The sequence below is a fragment of the Camarhynchus parvulus genome, chromosome 12, assembly GCF_901933205.1.
Source record: "Camarhynchus parvulus chromosome 12, STF_HiC, whole genome shotgun sequence".
Lineage (NCBI taxonomy): Eukaryota > Metazoa > Chordata > Aves > Passeriformes > Thraupidae > Camarhynchus > Camarhynchus parvulus.
Genome location: NC_044582.1, coordinates 15144481 through 15161105, shown reverse-complemented (window position 1 = coordinate 15161105; position 16625 = coordinate 15144481). Strand labels below are relative to the sequence as shown.

At 41.7% G+C, this 16625-nt stretch overlaps 1 protein-coding gene across 1 annotated transcript in view; it reads right to left on the bottom strand.

The window, feature by feature from the left end:
- The window catches only part of TAFA1 (TAFA chemokine like family member 1), a 210253-nt gene that overhangs the window by 82077 nt on the left and 111551 nt on the right, over positions 1 to 16625 (bottom strand). The gene's annotated exons all lie outside the window — the stretch shown is intronic.

Below are 16625 nucleotides of genomic sequence, written 5' to 3'. Positions count from 1 at the left end.
CCCTTTTTTGATTCCCCCCTCTCTCTTTTTCCTAAATTATAGCCAGCAACAGGAAAAGCAGAGAGATGGCACTGGGTGCTGGGCAAGGGCCAGTTTTGGAGGGTCAGCAGAGCCATCTCCCCCTCCTTGGTGTAGGGAAGGAGTATCTAGTGAGTATATCCAGTATAACCTGATGAGTTTAGGATAAGGAAGGGGGTGTTGTGCTACAGGCACGACTTGGTTCTCTCTGCTGCTGTCCAGGTGCCAGGTCTGCCCATTCTGCAACCTTTCTTTAAGGCTTAATTATTTATTGTTTTGTACCCAGCCACAAGCACTGGGACTTGGACTTGGTGAGAATCTTTCATGTGTACAGAAACATTTGAACTTCTGCTTTGCTCAGGATCACTGCACATGATTTGCCAATCACTAAACATGACTAATGATCAAATAAGATGTAAATGCTTTGTGGTAAAATTTATAAAAATCAATGAAAAAAAGTCTTAGTCATTCCAATTATTTCCTAAATGCAGTTCATAGGTGACAAATTAATATTTAAGCATATTGGGGGAGAATGTGCCCTTTATTTAAACAGCAATATAGATATCAATTAAAGGACAAATTAGTTATACCTTTTGACTTATGTGCAAGGAAGAGAATTGCTATAGTATGAAAGAGTTTTTAACTAGTGGGTAGTTTGGTAATTAGAGAGCTGTCAGAGCTTGTTATGTTATCTTGCAGCAGTTGGTGTTCAAAATACTTCTTGCCACTCATGATCTGCGTGGGAAGCTGTTAATATGCAGCTAGAGTCTACACGAGTTCAAAGGGTAGAATTTAATTATGATACTGTAAATTCTTAATTTTCAATTACTATGGCACTAGGGATCTGCCCTTGAGAAAGGGCAGATAAAAGACATTTTGGCATTTACAAATGTATGAATAAATAGAAAGGCAAAGAGAAATAATATTTGCAGGATCATTACATTGGCAAGTTCTCCAATTGCTTTTTTAATTTATTTTTGCTGTATTAGATTGCAAAACAGTTTTCCAGTGTCAACAGTTACAATGCATCATTTGCAGATATTATCTCACTCCAGGCAGCAGTTTCAAGGCCAGCTGAAATAATACTTTGATCTGCAGTGTACTGTAAGCCCACGCACAGCTGATGGTCACAAGAGTTATATACAGCAAATAACTGCCTAGTCTAGGAAAAACCCTTGCTCAGAATCAAACACACAGCTACCTTGCAGGTCTCCTTTATTGTTGAAATTCACAGGACCAACTTGGCCAGTGTTATGCAAATATTTGGGAGGAAGCTTTTCTCTGTTTTCCAGTTTTATCACAGTTCACCAGTGACCTCGCCACCAAACACAGCAGCACAGAAACAATCCTGCTCCCCAGCAGCCAAGCTCCACCCACAGGCTATGGACCATGTTGGCAATGATGGATCACAGTATCCTATTTCCAAGCTGATGCTCCATTACTCACTGCAGTTCAGTCTACAGACAACCCCAGCTCATGTGAACACTTCTGTATCAAAGATCACAAGTTCATTAGAAGGGGTACAAGGGAACATCCTGAAGTCAACATAAATGAGGAGAGCAGAAAAGCAGACACAAGAAAGGTTGCCTAGGTAAAATAATCATGTTTAAAATGCAAGAAACTTTTGTCCCATAGCAGCACTTCATCGCTGTTTAAGGGGGACAACCCTGAGCACAGGCCCCACGTAGCCTCTCCCACAGGAGAGCATCATCCTCGATCTGCCCTGCACACATCACCCAGAACTGACCTTCCAGACCTGCTGCAGGGCTTCACTCCTGATATTCCTGCAGTTCTGAATACAGAGATGACAGTTCCACAGCTCCCAGTAAAGCTGAGCAAGATCAAACGCATGGAAAACTCTGTGCTGCTCTCTGAAGCTACAGTGGTTTTATTTTATGATGATCTTTATGCCATGTTTCAAAATTGCTATCTAGGGGACTGCAGCAAAAATCATGTTTGTGGATGTTTCCTACAAAACAAGAATGAATGTTCCAAGACCAAATATCTAAAGAAACCTGTTATTCAAGCTGAATAAATAGATGTAACTGAGTCCCATGTAGCAGACTGTCATTGATGGGGGAAGGGCTAAACAGCCATAACCTAAAGTTTACATAGTGTGAGACACTGCAGTGGCAAACTGTGCTATTAAAGTATTTTTCCTGAAGTATTTTTAAAACATTTATAATTTATATAAAAACACCAGGTGGTACCTTTGAAGTTATTTAGCATGAAAGTCCAATAAAAAGCTCCTTAGGTTTTAGCAGCGTGATACAATAGCTCACACAGTATGTACAGTTAGCCAGCTCATATTCAGTAGGTAGGGAACAAAAGCACACTACTTAGTGCTCTCTGTCAAATCAAGAAAATGTCATTTCACCACTTATGGTGATTTACATGCATAGCAAGTTGGCCTAAAATGCAGGTCCTTTTTCTAAGAATGGAGAGGAAGCACAAAAGGTCAGAAACATCATCACAAGCACTTAATACAAAGCAGTTTCATTAGGTTTCCACAGATACGTGATGCTCAAGGAAATCCCAGCTGAAGCATGTCCTTCAAGTAACACACATGTAGCACTACCCTAATTTGCTCAGTTATTCAGCAGTGGAGATCATGTCAGCTTGCTAATTAGGCAATTAGCATCTGAGACATCAACACAAAGAAGTAGGAAAACAACCTATTTTCAAGGTGTAGGTGCACAGAAATAATTTCTTTGGGGACTCAAATTTCCCATTCTGAGCTCTGACTAGTCCCTGGTCTAGTTTTTCTTTTTCAGAATGAAAAATAAAACCAAGGCAAAACCTCTGGTTTCAGGTCCCACTGTATAATCTCACTCCAAGTCAGTGGCAGCCTAGAGATACAGCCATGGGCAGATTTCATCTCTGTGCCTGTGATTAGTGATTCAGGAGCTGAGAAAACAAAGAAAAGAAAAAATAGAAACAAAACTCATTTGATGTGGGATTGCTGCTTTTTCATGCTCTAGACCACTGCGTACCATGGCTGTAACTTTGGCATGGACCAGTTTTGAAAAGGCAAACAATAAATAGGAATTATGATTATACCAGCACCCATGGTGCAGGAAAATGTACATCTCAATATTTGTTCTAAAATTTGTTCTGTTACAACAGCAACAAAATTTCAGCCCTTTTCCCCCTAACAAAGTTCTGACATCTGCATGTGGTGCAAAACCTGCACTTTGCAGAGCTCAGGGAGGGGATGTACTGTGACATTTTGGGTGACAACTTGCAGACCAGATGAAAACTCTGTTGGCATATGGGTTAGAATGGCATCCTACCAATGCAGGCTGTACAAAACAAGGCCCTGGCAGGGCCATGCATGCACAAACCCGTTTTGCAGCTGGTGACATCACAACATTATTCTGATTGTTTTGATTTGTCCAGTGCACAAACCCCAAATATACTGGGTAGGGCTGGAGGGGAACACTTGTTTCCTCCACTCTGACAGTCAGTTTTTCCCAAGCTGACTTCCACAAAAACAATTTAAAAGTGTTGCAAGGAGGTCTGTCAATAGCCTGAAGTGTTCATCCAACACTAATCCAGACAAGCATCATGAGTTGGCTGAGGAGAAACCCAATGGTTGTCAATAAACAACTGAGCCATTACCATCCATTCCTTCAGCTTGATTAATGGGGAGGGCTCTAGTGGGAGTATAAGGGCAGTTTCTTTTTGATAGGGAAGTTACTATCATATTTATACTCATTGTCAAAGGAAATAAAAATAAAAATCACAGAATTGGTTTTTAAGCTTACAGAACTCTGCTTTGTGATACTGGGGGGAACAAAGCTGGAATCTGCTCCCAGATCAGAGCAGATAAAGCAGCTTTGGTCATCCTGAGCCATCAAACTCCCACCCTGGTGCCTGTGTCATGGGCTGAGCATGACCATGAGCCAGCTGTTTGCAAACTCCTACCACTGGACAGATCTGCTGAGAGCACTCTGCCCAAGTGCAGGTTGAAATTGCTCAGAGCAAACTGTCCTTGGTCTGTCTCAGGACTTTCCTGCTGGAGGATGGCAGGAGTCTGAGCAGGAGGGTTCACAGCTCACCCCTGGCAATAACCTGCCAAGTTAAGGCACGTGTACCCCAGGCAATACCCTACAAGTGAGCAAGTGCAGCATATCCACCTAAGGTACTCACAGTGAACTCGTGTCAAACTGCAGGGAATTTGCCAGAACTGCTTTTCTAAGGTTTGAGCTTTTGTGCTGACTCAGTCACTAGGAAAAAGGCAAGTAATGACTCTTAAGTGAGTGTGCTCAAAGAACAAATAGGGGTTTTTATGTTTTATTCCCAATGCTGCACCCCTACTTTGCTTTAGAGGTAACAGCTGAGGATCTAAGTGCATTATACTGTAAATACACCAAAATGGAACTGTTCCTCTGTAATGGAATAGTTCATCACCTAGGCCAGCTTCTCAATTGATTTACATTCCACGTAGCCTCAGGAGCACTGCAAGGGCTGTAAATCAGTGAAGAATAGCATCCTTTGAGTCTAAATCTCCCCAGCCATTCAGAAGTCATGTTAATATGTAGCTAGAGCTGTGGTGTACACGAGGGACTGTCAGTGGGAGCAGCTCCAATCAATGGCATTGAAAGGGAGCGCTGTGGTTAACGCCTGCATCGATCATGCTGAAGAGTGATAAACAATTACAACCATCAGCCCAGGATCACTGCCTGGCACACTGCATGAAAGATTTCCATGTCTTTAAGGCTGTGTTTTTTAGAGTTGGCTGTACTGTTGTTCAAACTACCCAGTTTTATAAGCCAGTTTTTCTCCTTTCTGTAAGTGATGAAACACTAGGATCTGGAGGACAAATATCCTTTAAACCAATAGGTTGAAGATGCACTTGGAAAAATGACTGTAAAAACATGCCTTGCCAAGTGGCAAATTTTCTTCTTCTCAGTATCTCTGACATCTTTGAGCTGAATGCCAGGGTAATATTTTTCTTTAACCAGTACAACAGTAGGATGGACACTATTGTGAGCTCATGCCTGGGACACGCCTGGTGACAGAGGAACAAAAACACAACTGCAGGGACTCAGGAAACTCCATCCTGATGCAATTTGACAAAATCAGGATTGGAGGTGAAACCAGCTCATTTCCATGGGGGTGCTTGATATGTAACTTTACCAGAATAGAACACATTTCAAAGTATTATGAAGTGAAATAAATACAATTCCATGTACCTATAGGAAACTGAGCCATTAGAAACATGTGCTTCTTTTTGTCACAGACACATTTTCCATGCTAATTTACACCCCTAAGCAACCAGGAATTTCCACATCTTACCAAAAGGCAGACAAAATCCACTCCAGAGTAGAGATGGAAAAATTAGTGTTGATTTATGCCAGTGTAGGCTTTATAGTGACACATGTGAAAAGAAGAGAATTTTCTCCCACTCTTTCCTTTATTTTTTGCATTTCGAATAGATAGCTCTGAAATTTGGCTTTCCTAGTCCCTATAAAACAGTTCACCAATATCTCCACTGATTAACAGGACTGCTATAGGGACCTGCTCATTCTGATTCCCTGTGCTGGTGTTTAGCTCTGCACACTGGAAGTAGCTTTCAGACACTCCAGTTATGAAATGTTTTCTATTTCATCTTTTGAGAAGGAAAAATTGCAGAAAAATTGCTTCCTCCCATTAATGGGGAAAAAAAACCCCAAAACATCCCTAAAATTAGCAGCTAGAAGAGCAAACCAAATGAAGAGACCAGCAGAAGTGCTCAGGGTAATAAATCTAGAAATAAAAATGGGTACACCTGCCCTAAGAACAGCTCTCCCACTACCAGCAGCCATTTATGGTGTGCTCAAAACCTGTCCCTGGTTTAGTTTCACCCACAAGGTTATTCTATAGAACACTTTAAACTAAATTCACAAAATCTCTTCCCTTTCTGAGCCAATCACAGGGCAGCTGAGACCTTTTTCATATTTTATTTCATTAATGAAATTAACTATGAGCACACCTGAATTTGCCTTCTGACCACATCTCCTACCAGCCTAAAAGAAGGAAGACTCTTCTCTGCAATGTCTGTTACTTTAATGATGCTTATGGGGTGTCCTAAGCAAAACCATACCTGTAATCATTTTCCTGAGGGGTTTAAAAGCAGGTACTCCTCTATCAGTAATTATTCATATGTTATTCGTGGGAGCTACTGCTGCTATGGTAGGGGTGGGAGAGAAGACCTTGGATTTCCAAAATGTGAGATCTCCTCCTTCTATAATTATAATGGCACTGCTGACTGAATAAACAGGCACTGGGCCTCTCAGGCTCCTGCATTTAGAAGTGGCTATGCAATGTGTGTATTTGCCCATTGGGGGGTAAGCCTTGTGCACAAATCTTATTAAATAAACTTGTGGGATGCACAGAAAAAGCCTGTGCACCTCTTTAAATAAACCAGCATGAACGTTTAGTTACCATTTTCATTTTCTCTGTCAATCAGCTTTGTGGAAAGGAAAAAAAAAAAAAGTAAATTGTTGGTATTCATAATACCTCAATAGAGGAACACTGAGTATGGGGTTGCTGTCTCCATCGTGTTTCCATGCACTTTTTGGTAAGATTTGTTGGCTTATCCATTTCCACAGCATTAAGGGTCTATTACATATGAATCAAATGCAAATGTTGGCAAAAAAGGTCCACAATTCCTCAATACTACAGGTGAAGAAACCAACAAACTGAAGCACTAACCCACAAACAAACACAACCTCTGGACCGTCTTGGAAGACAGGTTGATTTTCATAAGCTCATGAAAACAACTCCCAATTAGGCATAAAATAGAAGATCCAAGATGAATTTTCTAAGGAAAGAAGGAGAAACTCCATCCTCATGGCTGACTGATGTTCTGATTTGAAGAACACCAGTTCTTTAAAAATAAAACTCTGCACCACCCTCCCTCACCCCCATTTTAAAATAGTGCTTTCCAAGGCAATGAGGAATATCTCCTGGAAGAGTCAAATCAAACCACATCTCGTCCTTGAGAATATTAGCTGAGGAATGATTTTTGCAAGCTCCACTCTAAGGCATACATTGATCTGATGACAGCTTTGGAATCTTTTAGATAGAGTTGAAAAATGGGTTTCTTTTTCATAATGCCAGCATACCTGTCTCCATAAAAGCCCACAGCTCACAATTCTTTTGGCCAAAACTAGAGAAATAAACTATGAATAATCTTTCAATATTTCACTTTGCTATTCCCACTTCCCATGCAAGTTTGGGGGATTGCTCCTGATTTCTTTTTCCTGCCATGCTGTAAGCTATCACATGATTTTAAGAGATGTCAGTAATTAGGCTTATTGAGTTTTTCAAGTTGCTGGATTTTTAGTGATTTTCTTTTTTTTAAAGCACAAGAAAAAATTTCTTCAGTTTTCTTATCCCAGGACAACTGACAGTATTTTCTTTATGCTTCAGTGTGGGCACATGCTAGTTCAAAGCTGCATATAGAAGAAATGGAATTTATTGCCTAATAAAACTTATTTTAATTAACAAGATAAAGAAGTGTGGAATAGCTATGAAAAGAAAGTAAAAATCCTTTAGGGGTTGAACATGGAAACTTCATGTTTTCCAGACACTGGTAAGAACCAAGGCTGCTGTGAGCACCCCACCTGCCACTTCCACAGAGTTTATATCCTGTAACTGAGAACTTCTCCATAGCTCCTGCATGGCTCCCAACAGCTTCCACAGGCTGGGAATTCTGTACCTATAGAAATCTAACAAGGCATTAAAAATAATAATTCACTGCTGGGAAATCAGTGGGATGCCAGCAAGAAGACAAGATAAAATAACTGTTAAATATGTAGATAATTCCCAGGGAATGGAAAACTTCAGTGCTCAGCCCCTCCATCAAAGCTTGCTGAAGTCAATTAGAAGACTTCACTTCAGCTGAGGTCTGTACCTTAGCATGTGGGAAAGGCTCAAAGGAAATGGCTAAGTTGGTTAAAACCTGATTTTTCTCTCATTCCCCAGCACCTTTGTAGTTCAGGTACAAAAATCAAAGAGCTCTATGCTAAGAAAACTAAAAATACAGCCCAGGAGAAGGTGTTTCTTCACTCTTGCCCCTCCCAGGCAGATTCCACAGGACTTTACCAGTGAAATCCAGAAGGATGTATCTGGAATCCATGCAGCATGGAGCAGCTGAGGTAAAAGAATATCTATGGCACAATTTCTCTTAAATACATCTCACATCTGTCAAATCCTACTGCAATCAATACTTTTATGACTGTAGCTGCAAGTTGCTGAAGAAACACAGCAGCTATCTTTTAAACTGATATCAGCAAGATATAATGGGACATCGGAATTAACGTTAGCTCAGTCAAGCATGACAGCTTGGTGTAATGACTAAGTGTCAGCTACTTTGAAAGTTTACATCTCTTTTAATTACCACAATTACCCAGCTGACTGGTTTTCAGCTCATACAGCTCCTGGAGGCTCCGAACGAGCAGCAAACTGCAAGGCATAGAAATGTCAGCAAAGTTTTCCACAGCACTGTAAGGATCAGATGTTGATCCTTATCAAACTGCTGTCCCCTGCTAAGAAGCACACTGCAGAACACACTACCACTGCTCAGGATGGAGATATATCCTATTTTTGTTCTCTTACTCAATAGAACAGCTTTCCTAGGAGGTGGCAGATATGGAAACTCAGTAGATCAAGGGGTTTTCTTACTGCAGGGCCTTCTTGTACCCCACCAAGTACAGGGTGGCTGAAAACCTGCCTGTTTTAGTTCTAATTAAGGCTTCCCTCTTTTGTCTCCAGTCTACTGCAGCTCTTCAAACCAAATCCTGTGGGTTACACGCTAGGCACAAGAACTGTTTTTCCCCTGTGTGCATGGCCAGGTTGGAAACACAAACCTGACTTTTAATGAATCCTGTTTCCAGCTAAACCACCTTTCACTTTGTCATCTCAGAACCCCCAGAAGGGAACTGTGTGAGGGAGCTCCAGGTGAGCACACACCTGCACAAAAGCCCTTTAATTGTCACTCCTGTACCAGGCCTGGATAAGCCAAAGGGGACCACCGGGACTCTCCAAGTGCTGATTCCAGGGGGGACAAAGGAAACTTCTGACTGGTGAATGCTGAATTAGACCTTTTCTGAGATGGCATTTTGCAGTAGAATTCAGTCAGGGAGGGACATCTCTTCACCACCTCTGCTGTCCATAAATGTACTTTTGCACTCCTACCCTTCACCCCCCACATTCTGTGGACTGCACGAGTGGTGTGCTCCCCCTTAATACATTTTTAAGCAAGGATTTCAAGAGATATGAGGAGATGTTCTCATAATGAGGGTAATTACCATTGCATTTTAATGTACTGCAATACAGAGCCATGGTTCAGCAGCTTTACTTTAGAGCAAGTGTTAAAATAGAGAGTTTTAGATCTATCACAACATACATCTGTAAGTAACCTCTGCTGCCTCATGCCAGGATTTTCTCCTACTAAACACTAATAAGGTGTGCTCTGGTCTGCCTGCTACAAGTGGATGAGGCTCCTCTAATGAGTCTGTAACTACAAAAAAAGAAAGAAAAAAGGAAATAACTACCAGTCACTTTGGCCTCATTTTATAAATAGTGCCATCTAATAATTCTAATTGTGACTGAACATTGCCTCCTAGAGATTGATATCACTACATTACAAAAAAAAAAAATCAAATCAGAGTGCAACAAAGGACAGGGAAGCTCAGAGAAAAAAAACAAGATAAATAAGATTAGCCATAGATAGGGCCAACTATCAGAACCACAATAGTGTTATAAATCCCATTCCTTTCAATATATCTGACATAGTATACACAGTTAGAAAATAACAGTAAAATACCACATACAGGTTCATTATTTTCCTTGCCACACTTCTTGGATAGTTTTGTGAGAAGTCAAGGAAGGGGGAAGAGGTTTTAGGGATGGTGAGGGAGCATTCACTCATCTCTTTTTCAATGAGGAAAGTGCTTTTTTTGGACATGCACAGGAAGGCTCTCACAGGAGAGATGAAGCCACTGACAGAAGCCCTCAGGTACTACTGGCAGCTGTTGCGAAGCCTGTGAACTCAGCCAAGCCCTGAAAATCCTTCTCCAGCCTGTCAAGGTCCAGAGAAGGCAGCTGAGCCTTGTTAGCAGAGCAGCCAGGCAGAATAGGTGAACTCCAGCTCTCCCAAAAAGTCAATTTAGAGCACTATGAAGGCCTGTTCAGCTGGCTGGTAACAGGAGGGAGATTGGCAGCCTTGGCTTGGGAGGCAGGGGTTCACTCTGGGCGAGCACAGGATGCTCTTTGGGGCTCTGGGAGAAAACAAGGCTTGGGGTGGGAATGCTGCTAATGGAACCCTGCAAACAAACCCCAGCCTGAGCAGAGCTCTCCCTGCAACACCCAGGCCCTGGGCGAGATGTGCATTCTGCTGTGCTGGCCTGAGCCTGGCAGCAATCCTGCCCCTGTCACAGAACCTCCTGCCCAGGTCTGTGCTCCTCCTGAAAAGAAGCTTTTGTGCAAAAATAAGTAAGTGAAGGGAATCTGGAACAGAATTTCCATGAGTGAGATGCGACTGTGCTAACAAAGCCTCTGAAAAGTGCCAATGGGATGCAGTTTAACAATTGGCATCAGAGCTGGAAGGGGCAGCAAAGGGAGCAAATGAGAGAAAGCAGCACAAGGTGTAAATTGAGAGGCCTGGGGTTAGTTGGAGGAGAATGAGTAAGAAATCTCCTTTATTCCACCTCTCACCTATTGTGATTTCCTCCGCAGGAAAAAAAAAAAAGAGCTTTCCAAATGGAGAAGCCATCAGTGCAAGCTGAATTTTATGTTGGTACAAAATGACTCTCTTGTTAACCTTTCATCTGAGAATCACCATCAGGTTCTTCCTGCACAGTGTCACACCACTCCCGAACAAGAAGGTCTCTTCTTTTATAAAAATCTCACTGTTGTTCAGTGGCATTTTCCAAAGCACGAACCTGGCAGCCTCCTTTGCTTCCCACAGGAGCCCCAACCTCACCTCAATCAATCACTTTCCTAAGAAAACTTTCCTATCCCTCCATGTCTCAAGCCAGCTGGAGCTGGCTGCTGTGAGGAAGGACAGGCACAAGAAACCTGTAAAAAAAGGGGCTTTACAACTAGGAAATGTTAAGTATTATTAATGCATTAGAGGGCCAACACAGTAGCTGTTGTTGCTGTCAAATGCTTTAGTAATACACTAATCTCACCATCCCCATAATTCTGAGTGACTCCCCAGAGGAGCCAGGATTACTGCACTGGCCATATAAAGGTAAATGTTGCTTTCCCCATTATGATTCTACCCACAACTTCCAGCACTGCCTGATTAAAATAACTTGGCCCTGACTTTCACAGTATTTTGAAGGTGACAACATTTTTAGACATGACATCCTTCTCCAACAGAGAGTGCAGTTACAGGAGCTTTTTAATGGCTTTTGCAAAGCAATAACTCTGCAACTTGAAGGAAAAAAAAAACAAAGCAAAAGACAACCTAAATATGAAAAGGCTGCTTTTATTAATATCCTCTTTTTCATTAATATTTGTGTTTTAGAGCTGAATATCATTCTATGAATATCCATAGTAGAGAACTGGGTACTGTGGCACTGAAAGCTTATTTTCCTAATAATTTATTTTACAGAAAGTACCCTTCATTTATTTTATTTAAGATTATTAAAAAAAGAAAAAAGAGACAAAAACCATTTTGATATGTGCTTTTTTTCCCCTTGCTCAGGTGTGAGGTATCTCTGGCAAGGAAAATCTGTCAGTGTTTAGAGACAGAATAATCTCCATCAGAAACCTGGATGTTTCTTCTTGAATATGCTGGGGAATTCTATCAAGAGACCTGGGAGCCCTATCCAAAAGCAGATTTCTGGAGATCAGAAAGAGATGTTTGTTTGGTGGTTTCCCTGCTCCCAAAGCTGCTCTTTGTGCAGCCTGTGCTGGGACCCTCCCAGGCAGAGCCACCACAGGGGACAAAGCTCCCCAGAGGCCTCCTGCACCTTCCTCAGTGTTCTGCTATGACTGCATTTTGTTAAACTGGATCAAAGATTTGAAGCTCCTCACAAGTCATAAAAACACAAACACAGTCACAATAAAAGTACTCACCAGCCATCTCAGGAATGGTGGACATCAAGCTCAAGGACTTATTTTTCCTTACATCTGTGAAACTTTCTTCTCAAGGAGCCTGGGAGTATAATTTACAAAAGATTTCTGATTCAATTCCCTTTAACTCTAGGTTTGTCCTTGACTCTTTTAGCAAAAAGATTTTCTTCCCGTAATTTTAAAATTTCAAATCACCAGCCCTGCTTCCAGAGCTGCTCAAGTGCAACCCTTCTGTTGGTCAGAATCCTTCACAGGTGTATTTAAGTGTCTCAAATGTCAGCAAAGGAGCTGCAAAGGGGCATCCTATTACCCACTTTATTTCATTTAAGTAAAGACAACAAATTCTCTCCTTTTTTTTATTTTTTTAATCTAATGTGGTGTTTGCAGATATCAACTTTATTTAGACCTGCCCTGTGGCTAATTTTTATAAGCATTTGTTCAATAAATGCATCTTCCCAAAGTCCCAAGATTAGTATTTGTCTCTTCAACACTGCAGCCCATGTATTTTTTGACAGAAATATTTACAGCTGAACTCAAGCTTTTGACAGAAATCTTCCAAGAATATCAGCACATCAAGCATCTCCATTTGAATTAAGTGAAGCTACCACTTTTTTTCCTCTCTGCTTCATATGAAAAGATTCCTTTAGAATAACCTAAGGAAACTTTTGCAGTATGGTGACTAAATTTTCATACAATTTGTAACTACTTAATTGTAATGAAGTCTGGGGAGAGCAGCACCCACTCACATAAATCAGGCAATTGGGGACTAGCAGATATTGCTGAGAGGAGACAGATGTACTGGCGAAGCAGGATTGTATTTAAAGGGTTTCTTCCCACTCACTGCAACCCCTAACAGAGCACATCTGGATGGAATATGGTCCTGGCTGATAACAATGTGTGTAATGGGTACAAATCTCCATTTTCCCAGCTCCCAGCCAGCTGGGAGTCTATGAGGCCACAGAGGAACTGGGGGCAACCTGGAGCCACCCCCTCAGATGGTGTGGTTGAAGTCAGGGCAGGAGCAGATGGGTTTGTGTGCCTGAGACCTGTGATGGGTTCCCTGGTGCCCCTCCTCTGCACTGAGCAGATCTTGAACCTAGGCCAATGTACACTGAGCTCAGAAGGGTGCTTGAAGTGGCTGAATTAGGGAGAAGCTTTCCAAAAGCTGCTCTTGTACAAAATAAGTAGTTTGCTAGCACAGAGTATAGAAACAATTCAATTGCTTTCTACATTTCCACGTCCAACACGCTCTGCAGAATGAAGGAGCTCCCTTATAGCTTAAGAAAGATAACTATGGAAATGATTTTAAAAGAGCCTAAGACACCAAAAATCCAGCAATTAAAAGCACCTAATATCATATTCATGCTTTCATGTATCAGATGCTCCCAAACTGTTCTTGCTGCATGCCTGCATTCATTACAATATGTAAAACTGGGAGTGATAGTCACGGTCTTAAGTCAAATTATCCCACATCAAAAATCAGTCTCTGCTCTTCTACCTCAATCTTGTCATGCTGCTGTGGCTCCAAACTTGGCCACTTCCCTTAATATAATCCTTATCTTTAATGCTTCCCTCCCTTCACCCTCCCTGCACTTAAAAATTGCTTTGTACTGCAAAATGCAGCAAAGGATTTTTCAGAAGAAGGGGAAAACCTCCCTGCAGTAATCTCTCCTCATATCCAACTGCCAATTTAGAAACTCAAGGTGTCAAAACCCTCCCGAGTGGCATTTTCCTCCCATATGTTTTTAAATGTTCCCTCCCCAGAGGTGACCCTTTTGAGATGCCACATCCCTGGCAGGAGCACTCCACCTCCAAATCCATCTGCTGGGACCTGACACTTCAATTAGCTGGGGGTGAGGGGACAGGCACCCACCCTGCAGGTGGGGAATGAGGCCAAAGTCTGTGCTCAGGGGTGACCCAGCACCCTTCTCATCTCAGCTGCTGCAAACAGAAACCACCAGGATTTCCCTCATACGCTTTGGGAATGCCAAGTGGCAGAAAAAGAAATCATCCAAGATAATTACTGAAAGAGTGGGATCAGTAAATGAGTCACAGCAACAGAAATCTCGGCAAATGCTTGTCCTCTCACCACATTAAAACCTGCTCTTTCTCTTGGGAAAAATCAAAATAATTTCCCTTCCTTTAATATTAATAAAAATCATGTCGGAAACACAAGCACAGGCTTACAGAAATGTGACTAAATTTTAGATATGTGGCTTCTTTGGAAAGCTATTCAAACATGCTAAATAATCTTTAATCAATGGAATGCTTTGCACTTGATTTTTTGCATGAAGTGTTTTAAGATAAGAGAGGCTTTTAAAGAACTTTCAGGTTCATTCCAGTCCTATGATACCTCTTCAAAGTTCAGAGCCATGGCTATGCATTCAAGTGCTGCATTATGAGAAATGCATATCAGCTGGAAAATCAAAATATTATCACATGGGCATAAGGACATTATCTGGAAATGAAGGCCAAGTAAAAATTTTGAACATGTACAATAAGTATTAGGGGAGGATATTATTGTAAATGAACTGGAGAGTTAAATAGCATTATCACAATGGAAAGAAACATTTTTATTCCAAGAAAGAATAGGTGGAATTCCTAGGCAGTGGGTAGGCTGAGATCCTTCCCATTGCATTTGATGCATACTGCAAGAGGTGCAAACTCAGACAAACAAAATTGTTACTTTGAAAAGCAGCAGGTTTCCTGCCTTGAGAGTTAAAAGATCCAAATCTCTCAGCAATAACTTTCTGTGGAAATTCTTGGAAGTTGACCTGTGGTATGATGCCTTTCCCTGCATCATCTCTGAAACCAAGAGATAGCTTCAGTGCCAAAACTAAATCAGGTGAGGTTTATCAATGTGCAGATGTCTGCTCCTGGAAGAAGGATGAGCTGTGCAGTTTTAGGGATACTTCTGGCCCTTTGCAGAGGATGCATTGTTTAAGCCCTTTGCTCAGGCACCCAAATGACTCCTGAGCTTCCCCTCATGGTAGAAAGAAATTGGCATTTCTTGAAGATGGTTCAGCCCATCAAAGATCAGGCTCCTACTCAGGACATTCAAACTGGCTGCCTACATTTTACATGGTAGTTTCTTACCCCTGAGTCATTCCACTGCCCTAATAGGATGTGCTGACCTCTGTCAAAACCCCAGGAGTTTTCACCAAGGGCAGGCAGTGCCCAAACAAGAGTTTTGATACACTTAGAGCTGCAGAAACAACAAGCAAATAATGTAATAGGCAATGTATAATTATACAGATCACATCAAGAAGCTGTGTCTTCTATCAGGCTTATTATTCCATAATAAATGACAAATTTCTACTCAGATGGAAAAAAATAAAGTTTTTCAGTAGAACTGCAGCAAGCCATTAAACCCTGCAGTCTGTGATGGTTTGCAATGTGTCTAACACACAATACCAAGGGTATTGCAGGTCTCACTTCATGTCACATCAAGCCATTATTTTTTTTTATTGATGCGTTACATTTTTGGGTTTGGGACAGCAGAAGTTGCAGGGAGGTCTCTGAGGTGCAGGCCTGGGTAAAACAGAGCATCAGGTCATGAGATATTTATCAAGTGATAATGGGAACGACCGAAAAAGAGATGAGGTGGGGACAAAGGCTTCTCCAGCTGGGAAGTTATTGAACACTTGGAGCCCAGAACACAGAGCTCAGTGGCAGCTGGCTGCCCTGACTCCCTGAAAAATTAATCACTGCAGATAAATGCATAAAAAGACAGCACCTCAATCTGTTTTCCACTGAAGCTGGTGGCTGAATTCCCATGTCTCGCTCCTACCCACCCTCCAGTCTGTGCCACAAGGCCCAGATGTGCTCACAGCAGTCCTGCTGTTGTGACAGAATAACACCAGTGGATTTGTGAGTGCTGCCTGTGGGGAGAATCCGCAGGACCTTGTCCCACCACTGCTCTCCTCTTGCTCCTTCTGCACTGTGCAGAATGAGATCCCAGCTTTCGAGCCTTTGCAGTATCAAAATTCCAGGTCTGGCCACTCACAGGAAAACTCACCTTGAGGAATTTACTGCTATTCCTCCAGATACAAAACCTGATTTATGGTATATCTGAAGGTGCTGGAGCTGTTGCACAAAGAGCTTTACCATCAGCCTTTCCTGGTGTTAGCAGACACATCTGGAGCCCTGAGATTCTTCAAGCACTGGAGCAAAATTTCTCACTTATCTTCCACTGTTTTCAGTGGGTATTTTTACAAACAAGGATTTCTTACATACAATGCAAGAGCACTTCATGATTTCAGAGTAAGTACTTGAGCAAGTACCAGAGTCGACCTTGCAAATATGCCTTGGTCTAGAAAGAGCCATCCTATGAATATTTTAATTGATAAAACCATATTGTAGAAATGTTCATAGAAAATTAACACAAGTGGAGCACAGAATAGCCAAAGGAAATTAATTTACAAGTGTGATGGCATGAAAATTCCCAGGAGACACTCAGCAATTGAACTAACCCTAGTTATATGAGCTCTCTCTATGCTTTCAACATCAGCATTGCACTTGGAAGGAAAATT